Source organism: Ambystoma mexicanum, chromosome 5p (genome assembly GCF_040938575.1).
Source record: "Ambystoma mexicanum isolate Mex_15411 chromosome 5p, UKY_AmexF1_1, whole genome shotgun sequence".
NCBI classification, from domain to species: Eukaryota; Metazoa; Chordata; class Amphibia; order Caudata; family Ambystomatidae; genus Ambystoma; species Ambystoma mexicanum.
Window position 1 is genome coordinate 740,818,074 of NC_090930.1, and position 17,971 is coordinate 740,836,044.

The window sequence follows — 17,971 nt, forward strand, 5'->3', positions numbered from 1 at the left end:
GACTATGAATCTGTAAAAATTGTAAATGTGCTCTATATTGCCATTTCTGATTCAACACTCTCAGGTGCATCTTGCAAGGGTTCCATGGTGTAATGGTTAGCACTTTGGACTTTGAATCCAACGATCCGAGTTCAAGTCTCGGTGGGACCGTTATCTTGCTCTTACACTCCATTTTCTAATTTCTCAAATTACAATTCAACAGAGTTAATATTCAGAAGTTCAGTCGACTCTCTCTGCACGACATTACATTTAAATGCACTTTGGTGCCTGATACCAATACAGTGATGCAACTACATATCATTAATGTACAATCCCTAAGGTCAATCAGAGTGGGCACCCAGATATCTCTCAGAAACATTTTCCACAGATGAATAATGTCCAACCTTAACTCTATGAAAAGAAAAATGTACACACTATGTGCAGTAGATTCTCTGCTCACTGGAACATGCAGAAACAACATTGATGTGAAAAGATTGGAAAAAGCCCTATTTTATTAACATTAAAAAATGTTATACAATTATTTTGGTGAATCATATTCACTTTCACAATCATTCCTATGTTTCAAGCAATTTGATGGTCTTATTAAATGTGTCAAAAATGTAATTCTTTGAGTTGACAAACTGTATGGAGAGCAAACTTTTTATAACTTACAAGAGTTATGAGTTCTAGAAAGTAGTGCATTTACTGATCAAGTGCCCTTGTTTAAATGTACTTACTTTATTTGGATCACACCTTTCTCGAAAGAAGAAATAAACTCTAAATTATCAGGAAACAATTCAACTGATTTTAGGGGCCTCCTGGGCTTTCAATGCAAATCGCTGAGATCAAAAGCCAGTTTAATAGCCATTATACCTTGGAGCTTTGGAGATATGAGAGTGGGCAGTTTCTTTGTGGCAAAAGAGAGTCATCCCCAGAAACTATTAATATTCTTTGGTCAAAGAAGACTGCCATCAAAGTGGGCTGTAAAGCAAAGCTATTGCTGTTATATCTATCTGCAAATGAAAGGCAACTCTAAAAGAGAAGCAGCCCCAAGGTCCCACCGAGACTTGAACTCAGATCGCTGGATTCAGAGTCCAGAGTGCTAACCATTACACCATGGAACCCACATATTCAGTAGCATGATGCACTTCATTCTGGAAAAACAGAGCACATCAGAGAAAATATGTAATATTCCTATATCATTAGACTCCAGAGGAAGAATTTGATCCAAATGAGACATGAAGCCAATACTTTGCGATTGCACAGCATCCAACAGCAACAGTGCTGCTTCGATATAATATCAGTAAACGGTTACTATAGGTCAGTAAAAATCTTGACTGTGCCCTATATTCTCATTGCCCTTATGAAGCTCTGCTCAACAAGGGTTCCATGGTGTAATGGTTAGCACTTTGGACTTTGAATCCAGCAATCCGAGTTCAAGTCTCGCTGGAACCTCTCTCTTGCTCTAACACACTTTGTCTCCTTGTTGTCTTAAATTATAGGCCAAAGATAGTAATATTCATAAGGTTAGTGGTGTAGGGTATTCATTTTCGCTCTCACTCTCTGGCATAACTTTTCATAAAAATCCACTTTTGTGCCTAGCACCTTAACCTTTATGCATTTTTTTTAAATGTATGAACAGTGAGGTCATTCTGAGTCGATGGGCAGATCTGCATCGGAAACATACATAAAAGATTTGAAATTTTCAAACTTAACTCAATGTTAAGAAACATGCTCAATCTGTGACCCAATGGATTCTCTTTTTACTTGAAGATGCAGCAACAACATTAATAATACCATTTTGGGAAAAGCAGCTCTATTGTATCGCCATTCTCTTTCAAAATTGTTAAAGGGTTAATCCTATGAAAAGCGACCACATTCAGAATCAATGATATTAATCAAGCGTCTTAACAGCCTTTACATGTTTGTAAAATGAAGGTATCAGTTTGAGATGAAAAATAGAACGAAGAACACACTTTTCTTAATTCACAAAAGGCCTGAGGTGTATAAATACTGTTTGTACCGACCAAGGGCCTATTCGTGAATGTACTTACTTTAGTTGGATCATACCTTTCTTCAAAGAAGACATCCACAATAAACGATAAGGGAAAGGTTCGACTGATGGTAAACTCTTACAGAGATTTGAATGCAAATTATTGGATTCAACCTCCAGGGTGCTACCATTACACCATGGGTCTTTCACACCACAGAAAGTGGTGGGTTTCATTGTGGCTAAAGAGCGTCATCCATGGAAAATCTTTCTTTTTTCAAATGCACCCAGGGAATAATGCTATGAAAGTGGGCGACAGCAGCGTCATTGCTATTAAAACAAGACACTGAGAGGAAAACAAACACAGTAATTCCCAAGGTCCCACCGAGATTTGAACTCGGAACGCTGGATTCAGAGTCCAGAGTGCTAACCATTACACCATGGAACCTACATACTTAGTGACATGATGAACGTCATTGCAGCAAAAAAAGAGCCTTTTAGAGAATGTATGCAATATTCTTTTATCTTATGCCTCCAGAGGAAGAATCCTATCCAAATGAGCTGTAAAGCAAAGAGTTTGCTATTGCGCAACAACCAACTAAACAGTTCCACATTTGCATAATATCCGTGGGCTAGGAATATGAGTTTGTTAAAATGATGCATGAGATCTCGATTCTCATTTCTGTTACAACTCTGTCAGGTTGCACCAGCAAGGGGCCCATGGTGTAATGGTTAGCAAAGAACATTACTGAAGGGCCCCTCGGCCAGCCAGAAAGCCAAAATGGAGAGAACGGGCATGAACTGGTTGTGAATGAGCTTCAAAATGCGTTCACAGGTAATTGAACTGGTGATCTCCTCAGTTTATACACCTGGAACTCCTGTCAATAGCAACAGTCGGCAGCTGGGTTGCCAGACATTTCGTCGAAAAAAATTTGTCGACAGGACAATTGGTCGAAACCATTTGGTCGAAAACCAAATGGTCGAATTGCTTTGTTTTTTATTTTCACATTTTTTTTGGGGGGGGGGGTTTGGGGGGGTCCCCCCAACCCCCTTTTTTTCTAAAAACCCCTTTTTTTCCCTAAACTACAACCTAAAAAATATATATATAAATAAATAAAAAAACCGACCATTTGGCTTTCGACCAAATTACGTCGACCAAATGTCTTTCGACGAAATGTCTTTCGACGAAATGTCCGGACAGCGGCAGCTGGTCTGTGTCAGTAATGGCAATTTGATTTTGCCATTTTCACAACTCCCTAATAAATGAACAAAATGTTCCATTTGTAGGCACAGTTACATGCTATGGTATGTATACCATGCTTAATAACCACCATAGGAGGCTCAGAGCACCATCCGCATTCTTACGTACAAAACATGTAAGGAAATAATCAGATCTTTTGCTCTGCAGGAGTCAGGCTTCTTTAAAGCCTGACAAAGTGGCAGAGTGCCATTGTAAACTGAGGCATGATGAAACCATGCCCAAGAACCCAGGCAGGTTAAACCCTTCCACTCATGCCCCTAGGCCCCGAACGGCCCCAAACGGCCAGGTTCTATAGACAGGGCAGCTGGCATGGATTATGGACACTTTTAACATAGGGTGGTTTTTCAACCTTATCTCCTCTGGGAGCAAAGCGCTGGACAGGGTTTCCTGTACGTTTTTGAGGTTCGCAGGGATCTATGTGTGGATGTTTCTTGGTGTGAAAAGCATGACACCTTTTGGGGTGACACCAGGCTCTTCTGGGAGTTAATTTGCATAATCTCTACTTTCTATTTTATGTGACATGGGCTGCAGTTACATTGTTCTGTTAATAGAGGGCAACACACAGGTCATAGTTCCAAACAGGGGTGCACAGTCTGCTTGCTAGCTTACATTTACAGTTCTATTTGGGATTCACCGCCTTTTCATAAACTGAGTACTCTTCCGGAGTATTTCTAACTTATGTAGGTGTTTTGGGGGTGTTACGTGCCTTTGTATGACTGCTGCAAACCACTTGATATTAGACATTGATTGGAAACGACATAAAAAATCCTGACACATATTGTAAGCGGACATAAAATGACCTATATTAGCTAATATAAGTAAACAGACATCACTCCCCCCTCCCCACAAAAAGGGATGTATGCGTACACAAAAAATAAAAATGAAAAACAAGCAACTACTGCAGTTAAAATCTAAAAATGTAAATTCAGTTACATGATCATGACTCGGAAGGGGAAGTTAAAAAGTAAAAAAACACACGGTAGGAGAGAGGTTAGCTTTACATGCCATGAGGGAGGAAGAGGTCTTCCAAGCACTGTTGTGTATGTTGGTCAATCCCTCTGAAACGCAAAAGGGATGTGCACATAGAAATCAAAGCAGAGTCATCCAGAGAGACTATTTAATTCTTTTTTTTTCAAATTCTCAAAAGGAAGCTGCTATCAAATTGAACTATTCATCACAGCCACTGCTAGGAAATCTATGTGCATAAAATGACAATACACCCAAAGGAAAACAAAATATAGCTATAACATGTCAGATTACTAAATTCAGAGTCCAGCCTACTAACCATTAGACCATGGAACCTAAATACTTCCGCAAATGCTATACTTCATTATGCCAAAACAGAGGCAGTCAGAAACAATATTTAATATTGCTTAATCATATGCCTCAAGAGGAAGAATTTGATCTACATGCTCTATAAAGCACAGAGATTGCTATAGCACAACGTCAATCGACAACATCGCTGTGTTTGTATGATATCAGTCAATTGGGACTATGAATCTGTAAAAATTGTAAATGTGCTCTATATTGCCATTTCTGATTCAACGCTCTCAGGTGCATCTTGCAAGGGTTCCATGGTGTAATGGTTAGCACTTTGGACTTTGAATCCAACGATCCGAGTTCAAGTCTCGGTGGGACCGTTATCTTGCTCTTACACTCCATTTTCTAATTTCTCAAATTACAATTCAACAGAGTTAATATTCAGAAGTTCAGTCGACTCTCTCTGCACGACATTACATTTAAATGCACTTTGGTGCCTGATACCAATACAGTGATGCAACTACATATCGTTAATGTACAATCCCTAAGGTCAATCAGAGTGGGCACCCAGATATCTCTCAGAAACATTTTCCACAGATGAATAATGTCCAACCTTAACTCTATGAAAAGAAAAATGTACACACTATGTGCAGTAGATTCTCTGCTCACTGGAACATGCAGAAACAACATTGATGTGAAAAGATTGGAAAAAGCCCTATTTTATTAACATTAAAAAATGTTATACAATTATTTTGGTGAATCATATTCACTTTCACAATCATTCCTATGTTTCAAGCAATTTGATGGTCTTATTAAATGTGTAAAAAATGTAATTCTTTGAGTTGACAAACTGTATGGAGAGCAAACTTTTTATAACTTACAAGAGTTATGAGTTCTAGAAAGTAGTGCATTTACTGATCAAGTGCCCTTGTTTAAATGTACTTACTTTATTTGGATCACACCTTTCTCGAAAGAAGAAATAAACTCTAAATTATCAGGAAACAATTCAACTGATTTTAGGGGCCTCCTGGGCTTTCAATGCAAATCGCAGAGATCAAAAGCCAGTTTAATAGCCATTATACCTTGGAGCTTTGGAGATATGAGAGTGGGCAGTTTCTTTGTGGCAAACGAGAGTCATCCCCAGAAACTATTAATATTCTTTGGTCAAAGAAGACTGCCATCAAAGTGGGCTGTAAAGCAAAGCTATTGCTGTTATATCTATCTGCAAATGAAAGGCAACTCTAAAAGAGAAGCAGCCCCAAGGTCCCACCGAGACTTGAACTCGGATCGCTGGATTCAGAGTCCAGAGTGCTAACCATTACACCATGGAACCCACATATTCAGTAGCATGATGCACTTCATTCTGGAAAAACAGAGCACATCAGAGAAAATATGTAATATTCCTATATCATTAGACTCCAGAGGAAGAATTTGATCCAAATGAGACATGAAGCCAATACTTTGCGATTGCACAGCATCCAACAGCAACAGTGCTGCTTCGATATAATATCAGTAAACGGTTACTATAGGTCAGTAAAAATCTTGACTGTGCCCTATATTCTCATTGCCCTTATGAAGCTCTGCTCAACAAGGGTTCCATGGTGTAATGGTTAGCACTTTGGACTTTGAATCCAGCGATCCGATCGGTGGAACCTCTCTCTTGCTCTAACACACTTTGTCTCCTTGTTGTCTTAAATTATAGGCCAAAGATAGTAATATTCATAAGGTTAGTGGTGTAGGGTATTCATTTTCGCTCTCACTCTCTGGCATAACTTTTCATAAAAATCCACTTTTGTGCCTAGCACCTTAACCTTTATGCATTTTTTTTAAATGTATGAACAGTGAGGTCTTTCTGAGTCGATGGGCAGATCTGCATCGGAAACATACATAAAAGATTTGAAATTTTCAAACTTAACTCAATGTTAAGAAACATGCTCAATCTGTGACCCAATGGATTCTCTTTTTACTTGAAGATGCAGCAACAACATTAATAATACCATTTTGGGAAAAGCAGCTCTATTGTATCGCCATTCTCTTTCAAAATTGTTAAAGGGTTAATCCTATGAAAAGCGACCACATTCAGAATCAATGATATTAATCAAGCGTCTTAACAGCCTTTACATGTTTGTAAAATGAAGGTATCAGTTTGAGATGAAAAATAGAACGAAGAACACACTTTTCTTAATTCACAAAAGGCCTGAGGTGTATAAATACTGTTTGTACCGACCAAGGGCCCATTCGTGAATGTACTTACTTTAGTTGGATCATACCTTTCTTCAAAGAAGACATCCACAATAAACGATAAGGGAAAGGTTCGACTGATGGTAAACTCTTACAGAGATTTGAATGCAAATTATTGGATTCAACCTCCAGGGTGCTACCATTACACCATGGGTCTTTCACACCACAGAAAGTGGTGGGTTTCATTGTGGCTAAAGAGCGTCATCCATGGAAAATCTTTCTTTTTTCAAATGCACCCAGGGAATAATGCTATGAAAGTGGGCGACACAGCAGCGTCATTGCTATTAAAACAAGACACTGAGAGGAAAACAAACACAGTAATTCCCAAGGTCCCACCGAGATTTGAACTCGGATCGCTGGATTCAGAGTCCAGAGTGCTAACCATTACACCATGGAAACTACATACTTAGTGACATGATGAACGTCATTGCAGCAAAAAAAGAGCCTTTTAGAGAATGTATGCAATATTCTTTTATCTTATGCCTCCAGAGGAAGAATCCTATCCAAATGAGCTGTAAAGCAAAGAGTTTGCTATTGCGCAACAACCAACTAAACAGTTCCACATTTGCATAATATCCGTGGGCTAGGAATATGAGTTTGTTAAAATGATGCATGAGATCTCGATTCTCATTTCTGTTACAACTCTGTCAGGTTGCACCAGCAAGGGGCCCATGGTGTAATGGTTAGCAAAGAACATTACTGAAGGGCCCCTCGGCCAGCCAGAAAGCCAAAATGGAGAGAACGGGCATGAACTGGTTGTGAATGAGCTTCAAAATGCGTTCACAGGTAATTGAACTGGTGATCTCCTCAGTTTATACACCTGGAACTCCTGTCAATAGCAACAGTCGGCAGCTGGGTTGCCAGACATTTCGTCGAAAAAAATTTGTCGACAGGACAATTGGTCGAAACCATTTGGTCGAAAACCAAATGGTCGAATTGCTTTGTTTTTTATTTTCACATTTTTTTTTGGGGGGGGGGTTTGGGGGGGTCCCCCCAACCCCCTTTTTTTCTAAAAACCCCTTTTTTTCCCTAAACTACAACCTAAAAAATATATATATAAATAAATAAAAAAACCGACCATTTGGCTTTCGACCAAATTACGTCGACCAAATGTCTTTCGACGAAATGTCTTTCGACGAAATGTCCGGACAGCGGCAGCTGGTCTGTGTCAGTAATGGCAATTTGATTTTGCCATTTTCACAACTCCCTAATAAATGAACAAAATGTTCCATTTGTAGGCACAGTTACATGCTATGGTATGTATACCATGCTTAATAACCACCATAGGAGGCTCAGAGCACCATCCGCATTCTTACGTACAAAACATGTAAGGAAATAATCAGATCTTTTGCTCTGCAGGAGTCAGGCTTCTTTAAAGCCTGACAAAGTTTCAGAGTGCCATTGTAAACTGAGGCATGATGAAACCATGCCCAAGAACCCAGGCAGGTTAAACCCTTCAACTCATGCCCCTAGGCCCCGAGCGGCCACGAACGGCCAGGTTCTATAGACAGGGCAGCTGGCATGGATTATGGACACTTTTAACATAGGGTGGTTTTTCAACCTTATCTCTTCTGGGAGCAAAGCGCTGGACAGGGTTTCCTGTACGTTTTTGAGGTTCGCAGGGATCTATGTGTGGATGTTTCTTGGTGTGAAAAGCATGACACCTTTTGGGGTGACACCAGGCTCTTCTGGGAGTTAATTTGCATAATCTCTACTTTCTATTTTATGTGACATGGGCTGCAGTTACATTGTTCTGTTAATAGAGGGCAACACACAGGTCATAGTTTCAAACAGGGGTGCACAGTCTGCTTGCTAGCTTACATTTACAGTTCTATTTGGGATTCACCGCCTTTTCATAAACTGAGTACTCTTCCGGAGGATTTCTAACTTATGTAGGTGTTTTGGGGGTGTTACGTGCCTTTGTATGACTGCTGCAAACCACTTGATATTAGACATTGATTGGAAACGACATAAAAAATCCTGACACATATTGTAAGCGGACATAAAATGACCTATATTAGCTAATATAAGTAAACAGACATCACTCCCCCCTCCCCACAAAAAGGGATGTATGCGTACACAAAAAATAAAAATGAAAAACAAGCAACTACTGCAGTTAAAATCTAAAAATGTAAATTCAGTTACATGATCATGACTCGGAAGGGGAAGTTAAAAAGTAAAAAAACACACGGTAGGAGAGAGGTTAGCTTTACATGCCATGAGGGAGGAAGAGGTCTTCCAAGCACTGTTGTGTATGTTGGTCAATCCCTCTGAAACGCAAAAGGGATGTGCACATAGAAATCAAAGCACAGTCATCCAGAGAGACTATTTAATTCTTTTTTTTTCAAATTCTCAAAAGGAAGCTGCTATCAAATTGAACTATTCATCACAGCCACTGCTAGGAAATCTATGTGCATAAAATGACAATACACCCAAAGGAAAACAAAATATAGCTATAACATGTCAGATTACTAAATTCAGAGTCCAGCCTACTAACCATTAGACCATGGAACCTAAATACTTCCGCAAATGCTGAACTTCATTATGCCAAAACAGAGGCAGTCAGAAACAATATTTAATATTGCTTAATCATATGCCTCAAGAGGAAGAATTTGATCTACATGCTCTATAAAGCACAGAGATTGCTATAGCACAACGTCAATCGACAACATCGCTGTGTTTGTATGATATCAGTCAATTGGGACTATGAATCTGTAAAAATTGTAAATGTGCTCTATATTGCCATTTCTGATTCAACGCTCTCAGGTGCATCTTGCAAGGGTTCCATGGTGTAATGGTTAGCACTTTGGACTTTGAATCCAACGATCCGAGTTCAAGTCTCGGTGGGACCGTTATCTTGCTCTTACACTCCATTTTCTAATTTCTCAAATTACAATTCAACAGAGTTAATATTCAGAAGTTCAGTCGACTCTCTCTGCACGACATTACATTTAAATGCACTTTGGTGCCTGATACCAATACAGTGATGCAACTACATATCGTTAATGTACAATCCCTAAGGTCAATCAGAGTGGGCACCCAGATATCTCTCAGAAAAATTTTCCACAGATGAATAATGTCCAACCTTAACTCTATGAAAAGAAAAATGTACACACTATGTGCAGTAGATTCTCTGCTCACTGGAACATGCAGAAACAACATTGATGTGAAAAGATTGGAAAAAGCCCTATTTTATTAACATTAAAAAATGTTATACAATTATTTCGGTGAATCATATTCACTTTCACAATCATTCCTATGTTTCAAGCAATTTGATGGTCTTATTAAATGTGTAAAAAATGTAATTCTTTGAGTTGACAAACTGTATGGAGAGCAAACTTTTTATAACTTACAAGAGTTATGCGTTCTAGAAAGTAGTGCATTTACTGATCAAGTGCCCTTGTTTAAATGTACTTACTTTATTTGGATCACACCTTTCTCGAAAGAAGAAATAAACTCTAAATTATCAGGAAACAATTCAACTGATTTTAGGGGCCTCCTGGGCTTTCAATGCAAATCGCTGAGATCAAAAGCCAGTTTAATAGCCATTATACCTTGGAGCTTTGGAGATATGAGAGTGGGCAGTTTCTTTGTGGCAAAAGAGAGTCATCCCCAGAAACTATTAATATTCTTTGGTCAAAGAAGACTGCCATCAAAGTGGGCTGTAAAGCAAAGCTATTGCTGTTATATCTATCTGCAAATGAAAGGCAACTCTAAAAGAGAAGCAGCCCCAAGGTCCCACCGAGACTTGAACTCGGATCGCTGGATTCAGAGTCCAGAGTGCTAACCATTACACCATGGAACCCACATATTCAGTAGCATGATGCACTTCATTCTGGAAAAACAGAGCACATCAGAGAAAATATGTAATATTCCTATATCATTAGACTCCAGAGGAAGAATTTGATCCAAATGAGACATGAAGCCAATACTTTGCGATTGCACAGCATCCAACAGCAACAGTGCTGCTTCGATATAATATCAGTAAACGGTTACTATAGGTCAGTAAAAATCTTGACTGTGCCCTATATTCTCATTGCCCTTATGAAGCTCTGCTCAACAAGGGTTCCATGGTGTAATGGTTAGCACTTTGGACTTTGAATCCAGCGATCCGAGTTCAAGTCTCGGTGGAACCTCTCTCTTGCTCTAACACACTTTGTCTCCTTGTTGTCTTAAATTATAGGCCAAAGATAGTAATATTCATAAGGTTAGTGGTGTAGGGTATTCATTTTCGCTCTCACTCTCTGGCATAACTTTTCATAAAAATCCCCTTTTGTGCCTAGAACCTTAACCTTTATGCATTTTTTTTAAATGTATGAACAGTGAGGTCATTCTGAGTCGATGGGCAGATCTGCATCGGAAACATACATAAAAGATTTGAAATTTTCAAACTTAACTCAATGTTAAGAAACATGCTCAATCTGTGACCCAATGGATTCTCTTTTTACTTGAAGATGCAGCAACAACATTAATAATACCATTTTGGGAAAAGCAGCTCTATTGTATCCCCATTCTCATTCAAAATTGTTAAAGGGTTAATCCTATGAAAAGCGACCACATTCAGAATCAATGATATTAATCAAGCGTCTTAACAGCCTTTACATGTTTGTAAAATTAAGGTATCAGTTTGAGATGAAAAATAGAACGAAGAACACACTTTTCTTAATTCACAAAAGGCCTGAGGTGTATAAATACTGTTTGTACCGACCAAGGGCCCATTCGTGAATGTACTTACTTTAGTTGGATCATACCTTTCTTCAAAGAAGACATCCACAATAAACGATAAGGGAAAGGTTCGACTGATGGTAAACTCTTACAGAGATTTGAATGCAAATTATTGGATTCAACCTCCAGGGTGCTACCATTACACCATGGGTCTTTCACACCACAGAAAGTGGTGGGTTTCATTGTGGCTAAAGAGCGTCATCCATGGAAAATCTTTCTTTTTTCAAATGCACCCAGGGAATAATGCTATGAAAGTGGGCGACACAGCAGCGTCATTGCTATTAAAACAAGACACTGAGAGGAAAACAAACACAGTAATTCCCAAGGTCCCACCGAGATTTGAACTCGGATCGCTGGATTCAGAGTCCAGAGTGCTAACCATTACACCATGGAACCTACATACTGAGTGACATGATGAACGTCATTGCAGCAAAAAAAGAGCCTTTTAGAGAATGTATGCAATATTCTTTTATCTTATGCCTCCAGAGGAAGAATCCTATCCAAATGAGCTGTAAAGCAAAGAGTTTGCTATTGCGCAACAACCAACTAAACAGTTCCACATTTGCATAATATCCGTGGGCTAGGAATATGAGTTTGTTAAAATGATGCATGAGATCTCGATTCTCATTTCTGTTACAACTCTGTCAGGTTGCACCAGCAAGGGGCCCATGGTGTAATGGTTAGCAAAGAACATTACTGAAGGGCCCCTCGGCCAGCCAGAAAGCCAAAATGGAGAGAACGGGCATGAACTGGTTGTGAATGAGCTTCAAAATGCGTTCACAGGTAATTGAACTGGTGATCTCCTCAGTTTATACACCTGGAACTCCTGTCAATAGCAACAGTCGGCAGCTGGGTTGCCAGACATTTCGTCAAAAAAAATGTGTCGACAGGACAATTGGTCGAAACCATTTGGTCGAAAACCAAATGGTCGAATTGCTTTGTTTTTTATTTTCACATTTTTTTTGGGGGGGGGGTTTGGGGGGGTCCCCCCAACCCCCTTTTTTTCTAAAAACCCCTTTTTTTCCCTAAACTACAACCTAAAAAATATATATATAAATAAATAAAAAAAACGACCATTTGGCTTTCGACCAAATTACGTCGACCAAATGTCTTTCGACCAAATGTCTTTCGATGAAATGTCCGGACAGCGGCAGCTGGTCTGTGTCAGTAATGGCAATTTGATTTTGCCATTTTCACAACTCCCTAATAAATGAACAAAATGTTCCATTTGTAGGCACAGCTACATGCTATGGTATGTATACCATGCTTAATAACCACCATAGGAGGCTCAGAGCACCATCCGCATTCTTACGTACAAAACATGTAAGGAAATAATCAGATCTTTTGCTCTGCAGGAGTCAGGCTTCTTTAAATCCTGACAAAGTGGCAGAGTGCCATTGTAAACTGAGGCATGATGAAACCATGCCCAAGAACCCAGGCAGGTTAAACCCTTCCACTCATGCCCCTAGGCCCCGAACGGCCAGGTTCTATAGACAGGGCAGCTGGCATGGATTATGGACACTTTTAACATAGGGTGGTTTTTCAACCTTATCTCCTCTGGGAGCAAAGCGCTGGACAGGGTTTCCTGTACGTTTTTGAGGTTCGCAGGGATCTATGTGTGGATGTTTCTTGGTGTGAAAAGCATGACACCTTTTGGGGTGACACCAGGCTCTTCTGGGAGTTAATTTGCATAATCTCTACTTTCTATTTTATGTGACATGGGCTGCAGTTACATTGTTCTGTTAATAGAGGGCAACACACAGGTCATAGTTCCAAACAGGGGTGCACAGTCTGCTTGCTAGCTTACATTTACAGTTCTATTTGGGATTCACCGCCTTTTCATAAACTGAGTACTCTTCCGGAGTATTTCTAACTTATGTAGGTGTTTTGGGGGTGTTACGTGCCTTTGTATGACTGCTGCAAACCACTTGATATTAGACATTGATTGGAAACGACATAAAAAATCCTGACACATATTGTAAGCGGACATAAAATGACCTATATTAGCTAATATAAGTAAACAGACATCACTCCCCCCTCCCCACAAAAAGGGATGTATGCGTACACAAAAAATAAAAATGAAAAACAAGCAACTACTGCAGTTAAAATCTAAAAATGTAAATTCAGTTACATGATCATGACTCGGAAGGGGAGGTTAAAAAGTAAAAAAACACACGGTAGGAGAGAGGTTAGCTTTACATGCCATGAGGGAGGAAGAGGTCTTCCAAGCACTGTTGTGTATGTTGGTCAATCCCTCTGAAACGCAAAAGGGATGTGCACATAGAAATCAAAGCAGAGTCATCCAGAGAGACTATTTAATTCTTTTTTTTTCAAATTCTCAAAAGGAAGCTGCTATCAAATTGAACTATTCATCACAGCCACTGCTAGGAAATCTATGTGCATAAAATGACAATACACCCAAAGGAAAACAAAATATAGCTATAACATGTCAGATTACTAAATTCAGAGTCCAGCCTACTAACCATTAGACCATGGAACCTAAATACTTCCGCAAATGCTGAACTTCATTATGCCAAAACAGAGGCAGTCAGAAACAATATTTAATATTGCTTAATCATATGCCTCAAGAGGAAGAATTTGATCTACATGCTCTATAAAGCACAGAGATTGCTATAGCACAACGTCAATCGACAACATCGCTGTGTTTGTATGATATCAGTCAATTGGGACTATGAATCTGTAAAAATTGTAAATGTGCTCTATATTACCATTTCTGATTCAACGCTCTCAGGTGCATCTTGCAAGGGTTCCATGGTGTAATGGTTAGCACTTTGGACTTTGAATCCAACGATCCGAGTTCAAGTCTCGGTGGGACCGTTATCTTGCTCTTACACTCCATTTTCTAATTTCTCAAATTACAATTCAACAGAGTTAATATTCAGAAGTTCAGTCGACTCTCTCTGCACGACATTACATTTAAATGCATTTTGGTGCCTGATACCAATACAGTGATGCAACTACATATCGTTAATGTACAATCCCTAAGGTCAATCAGAGTGGGCACCCAGATATCTCTCAGAAACATTTTCCACAGATGAATAATGTCCAACCTTAACTCTATGAAAAGAAAAATGTACACACTATGTGCAGTAGATTCTCTGCTCACTGGAACATGCAGAAACAACATTGATGTGAAAAGATTGGAAAAAGCCCTATTTTATTAACATTAAAAAATGTTATACAATTATTTTGGTGAATCATATTCACTTTCACAATCATTCCTATGTTTCAAGCAATTTGATGGTCTTATTAAATGTGTAAAAAATGTAATTCTTTGAGTTGACAAACTGTATGGAGAGCAAACTTTTTATAACTTACAAGAGTTATGCGTTCTAGAAAGTAGTGCATTTACTGATCAAGTGCCCTTGTTTAAATGTACTTACTTTATTTGGATCACACCTTTCTCGAAAGAAGAAATAAACTCTAAATTATCAGGAAACAATTCAACTGATTTTAGGGGCCTCCTGGGCTTTCAATGCAAATCGCTGAGATCAAAAGCCAGTTTAATAGCCATTATACCTTGGAGCTTTGGAGATATGAGAGTGGGCAGTTTCTTTGTGGCAAAAGAGAGTCATCCCCAGAAACTATTAATATTCTTTGGTCAAAGAAGACTGCCATCAAAGTGGGCTGTAAAGCAAAGCTATTGCTGTTATATCTATCTGCAAATGAAAGGCAACTCTAAAAGAGAAGCAGCCCCAAGGTCCCACCGAGACTTGAACTCGGATCGCTGGATTCAGAGTCCAGAGTGCTAACCATTACACCATGGAACCCACATATTCAGTAGCATGATGCACTTCATTCTGGAAAAACAGAGCACATCAGAGAAAATATGTAATATTCCTATATCATTAGACTCCAGAGGAAGAATTTGATCCAAATGAGACATGAAGCCAATACTTTGCGATTGCACAGCATCCAACAGCAACAGTGCTGCTTCGATATAATATCAGTAAACGGTTACTATAGGTCAGTAAAAATCTTGACTGTGCCCTATATTCTCATTGCCCTTATGAAGCTCTGCTCAACAAGGGTTCCATGGTGTAATGGTTAGCACTTTGGACTTTGAATCCAGCGATCCGAGTTCAAGTCTCGGTGGAACCTCTCTCTTGCTCTAACACACTTTGTCTCCTTGTTGTCTTAAATTATAGGCCAAAGATAGTAATATTCATAAGGTTAGTGGTGTAGGGTATTCATTTTCGCTCTCACTCTCTGGCATAACTTTTCATAAAAATCCCCTTTTGTGCCTAGCACCTTAACCTTTATGCATTTTTTTTAAATGTATGAACAGTGAGGTCATTCTGAGTCGATGGGCAGATCTGCATCGGAAACATACATAAAAGATTTGAAATTTTCAAACTTAACTCAATGTTAAGAAACATGCTCAATCTGTGACCCAATGGATTCTCTTTTTACTTGAAGATGCAGCAACAACATTAATAATACCATTTTGGGAAAAGCAGCTCTATTGTATCCCCATTCTCTTTCAAAATTGTTAAAGGGTTAATCCTATGAAAAGCGACCACATTCAGAATCAATGATATTAATCAAGCGTCTTAACAGCCTTTACATGTTTGTAAAATGAAGGTATCAGTTTGAGATGAAAAATAGAACGAAGAACACACTTTTCTTAATTCACAAAAGGCCTGAGGTGTATAAATACTGTTTGTACCGACCAAGGGCCCATTCGTGAATGTACTTACTTTAGTTGGATCATACCTTTCTTCAAAGAAGACATCCACAATAAATGATAAGGGAAAGGTTCGACTGATGGTAAACTCTTACAGAGATTTGAATGCAAATTATTGGATTCAACCTCCAGGGTGCTACCATTACACCATGGGTCTTTCACACCACAGAAAGTGGTGGGTTTCATTGTGGCTAAAGAGCGTCATCCATGGAAAATCTTTCTTTTTTCAAATGCACCCAGGGAATAATGCTATGAAAGTGGGCGACACAGCAGCGTCATTGCTATTAAAACAAGACACTGAGAGGAAAACAAACACAGTAATTCCCAAGGTCCCACCGAGATTTGAACTCGGAACGCTGGATTCAGAGTCCAGAGTGCTAACCATTACACCATGGAACCTACATACTGAGTGACATGATGAACGTCATTGCAGCAAAAAAAGAGCCTTTTAGAGAATGTATGCAATATTCTTTTATCTTATGCCTCCAGAGGAAGAATCCTATCCAAATGAGCTGTAAAGCAAAGAGTTTGCTATTGCGCAACAACCAACTAAACAGTTCCACATTTGCATAATATCCGTGGGCTAGGAATATGAGTTTGTTAAAATGATGCATGAGATCTCGATTCTCATTTCTGTTACAACTCTGTCAGGTTGCACCAGCAAGGGGCCCATGGTGTAATGGTTAGCAAAGAACATTACTGAAGGGCCCCTCGGCCAGCCAGAAAGCCAAAATGGAGAGAACGGGCATGAACTGGTTGTGAATGAGCTTCAAAATGCGTTCACAGGTAATTGAACTGGTGATCTCCTCAGTTTATACACCTGGAACTCCTGTCAATAGCAACAGTCGGCAGCTGGGTTGCCAGACATTTCGTCAAAAAAAATGTGTCGACAGGACAATTGGTCGAAACCATTTGGTCGAAAACCAAATGGTCGAATTGCTTTGTTTTTTATTTTCACTTTTTTTTTGGGGGGGGGGGTTTGGGGGGGTCCCCCCAACCCCCTTTTTTTCTAAAAACCCCTTTTTTTCCCTAAACTACAACCTAAAAAATATATATATAAATAAATAAAAAAAACGACCATTTGGCTTTCGACCAAATTACGTCGACCAAATGTCTTTCGACCAAATGTCTTTCGATGAAATGTCCGGACAGCGGCAGCTGGTCTGTGTCAGTAATGGCAATTTGATTTTGCCATTTTCACAACTCCCTAATAAATGAACAAAATGTTCCATTTGTAGGCACAGTTACATGCTATGGTATGTATACCATGCTTAATAACCACCATAGGAGGCTCAGAGCACCATCCGCATTCTTACGTACAAAACATGTAAGGAAATAATCAGATCTTTTGCTCTGCAGGAGTCAGGCTTCTTTAAATCCTGACAAAGTGGCAGAGTGCCATTGTAAACTGAGGCATGATGAAACCATGCCCAAGAACCCAGGCAGGTTAAACCCTTCCACTCATGCCCCTAGGCCCCGAACGGCCAGGTTCTATAGACAGGGCAGCTGGCATGGATTATGGACACTTTTAACATAGGGTGGTTTTTCAACCTTATCTCCTCTGGGAGCAAAGCGCTGGACAGGGTTTCCTGTACGTTTTTGAGGTTCGCAGGGATCTATGTGTGGATGTTTCTTGGTGTGAAAAGGATGACACCTTTTGGGGTGACAACAGGCTCTTCTGGGAGTTAATTCGCATAATCTCTACTTTCTATTTTATGTGACATGGGCTGCAGTTACATTGTTCTGTTAATAGAGGGCAACACACAGGTCATAGTTCCAAACAGGGGTGCACAGTCTGCTTGCTAGC

General features: G+C 39.5%; 15 non-coding genes across 15 annotated transcripts; 7 read left to right on the plus strand and 8 right to left on the minus strand.

Moving 5' to 3' along the window:
* Positions 1-78: 78 nt before the first annotated feature.
* Positions 79-150, plus strand: TRNAQ-UUG (transfer RNA glutamine (anticodon UUG)). The gene has a single exon. It is a non-coding gene; the product is annotated as a tRNA-Gln (tRNA).
* Positions 151-1,031: 881 nt separating this feature from the next.
* TRNAQ-CUG (transfer RNA glutamine (anticodon CUG)) lies at positions 1,032-1,103 on the minus strand. The gene has a single exon. It is a non-coding gene; the product is annotated as a tRNA-Gln (tRNA).
* A 259-nt stretch (positions 1,104-1,362) lies between these two features.
* TRNAQ-UUG (transfer RNA glutamine (anticodon UUG)) lies at positions 1,363-1,434 on the plus strand. The gene has a single exon. It is a non-coding gene; the product is annotated as a tRNA-Gln (tRNA).
* A 911-nt stretch (positions 1,435-2,345) lies between these two features.
* TRNAQ-CUG (transfer RNA glutamine (anticodon CUG)) lies at positions 2,346-2,417 on the minus strand. Its single transcript has one exon. It is a non-coding gene; the product is annotated as a tRNA-Gln (tRNA).
* A 2,381-nt stretch (positions 2,418-4,798) lies between these two features.
* Positions 4,799-4,870, plus strand: TRNAQ-UUG (transfer RNA glutamine (anticodon UUG)). The gene has a single exon. It is a non-coding gene; the product is annotated as a tRNA-Gln (tRNA).
* An 881-nt stretch (positions 4,871-5,751) lies between these two features.
* TRNAQ-CUG (transfer RNA glutamine (anticodon CUG)) lies at positions 5,752-5,823 on the minus strand. Its single transcript has one exon. It is a non-coding gene; the product is annotated as a tRNA-Gln (tRNA).
* Positions 5,824-7,058: 1,235 nt separating this feature from the next.
* Positions 7,059-7,130, minus strand: TRNAQ-CUG (transfer RNA glutamine (anticodon CUG)). Its single transcript has one exon. It is a non-coding gene; the product is annotated as a tRNA-Gln (tRNA).
* Positions 7,131-9,511: 2,381 nt separating this feature from the next.
* On the plus strand, positions 9,512-9,583 carry TRNAQ-UUG (transfer RNA glutamine (anticodon UUG)). The gene has a single exon. It is a non-coding gene; the product is annotated as a tRNA-Gln (tRNA).
* An 881-nt stretch (positions 9,584-10,464) lies between these two features.
* TRNAQ-CUG (transfer RNA glutamine (anticodon CUG)) lies at positions 10,465-10,536 on the minus strand. Its single transcript has one exon. It is a non-coding gene; the product is annotated as a tRNA-Gln (tRNA).
* A 259-nt stretch (positions 10,537-10,795) lies between these two features.
* On the plus strand, positions 10,796-10,867 carry TRNAQ-UUG (transfer RNA glutamine (anticodon UUG)). The gene has a single exon. It is a non-coding gene; the product is annotated as a tRNA-Gln (tRNA).
* A 913-nt stretch (positions 10,868-11,780) lies between these two features.
* TRNAQ-CUG (transfer RNA glutamine (anticodon CUG)) lies at positions 11,781-11,852 on the minus strand. Its single transcript has one exon. It is a non-coding gene; the product is annotated as a tRNA-Gln (tRNA).
* A 2,370-nt stretch (positions 11,853-14,222) lies between these two features.
* Positions 14,223-14,294, plus strand: TRNAQ-UUG (transfer RNA glutamine (anticodon UUG)). The gene has a single exon. It is a non-coding gene; the product is annotated as a tRNA-Gln (tRNA).
* Positions 14,295-15,175: 881 nt separating this feature from the next.
* On the minus strand, positions 15,176-15,247 carry TRNAQ-CUG (transfer RNA glutamine (anticodon CUG)). Its single transcript has one exon. It is a non-coding gene; the product is annotated as a tRNA-Gln (tRNA).
* A 259-nt stretch (positions 15,248-15,506) lies between these two features.
* On the plus strand, positions 15,507-15,578 carry TRNAQ-UUG (transfer RNA glutamine (anticodon UUG)). The gene has a single exon. It is a non-coding gene; the product is annotated as a tRNA-Gln (tRNA).
* A 913-nt stretch (positions 15,579-16,491) lies between these two features.
* On the minus strand, positions 16,492-16,563 carry TRNAQ-CUG (transfer RNA glutamine (anticodon CUG)). Its single transcript has one exon. It is a non-coding gene; the product is annotated as a tRNA-Gln (tRNA).
* Positions 16,564-17,971: the final 1,408 nt, after the last annotated feature.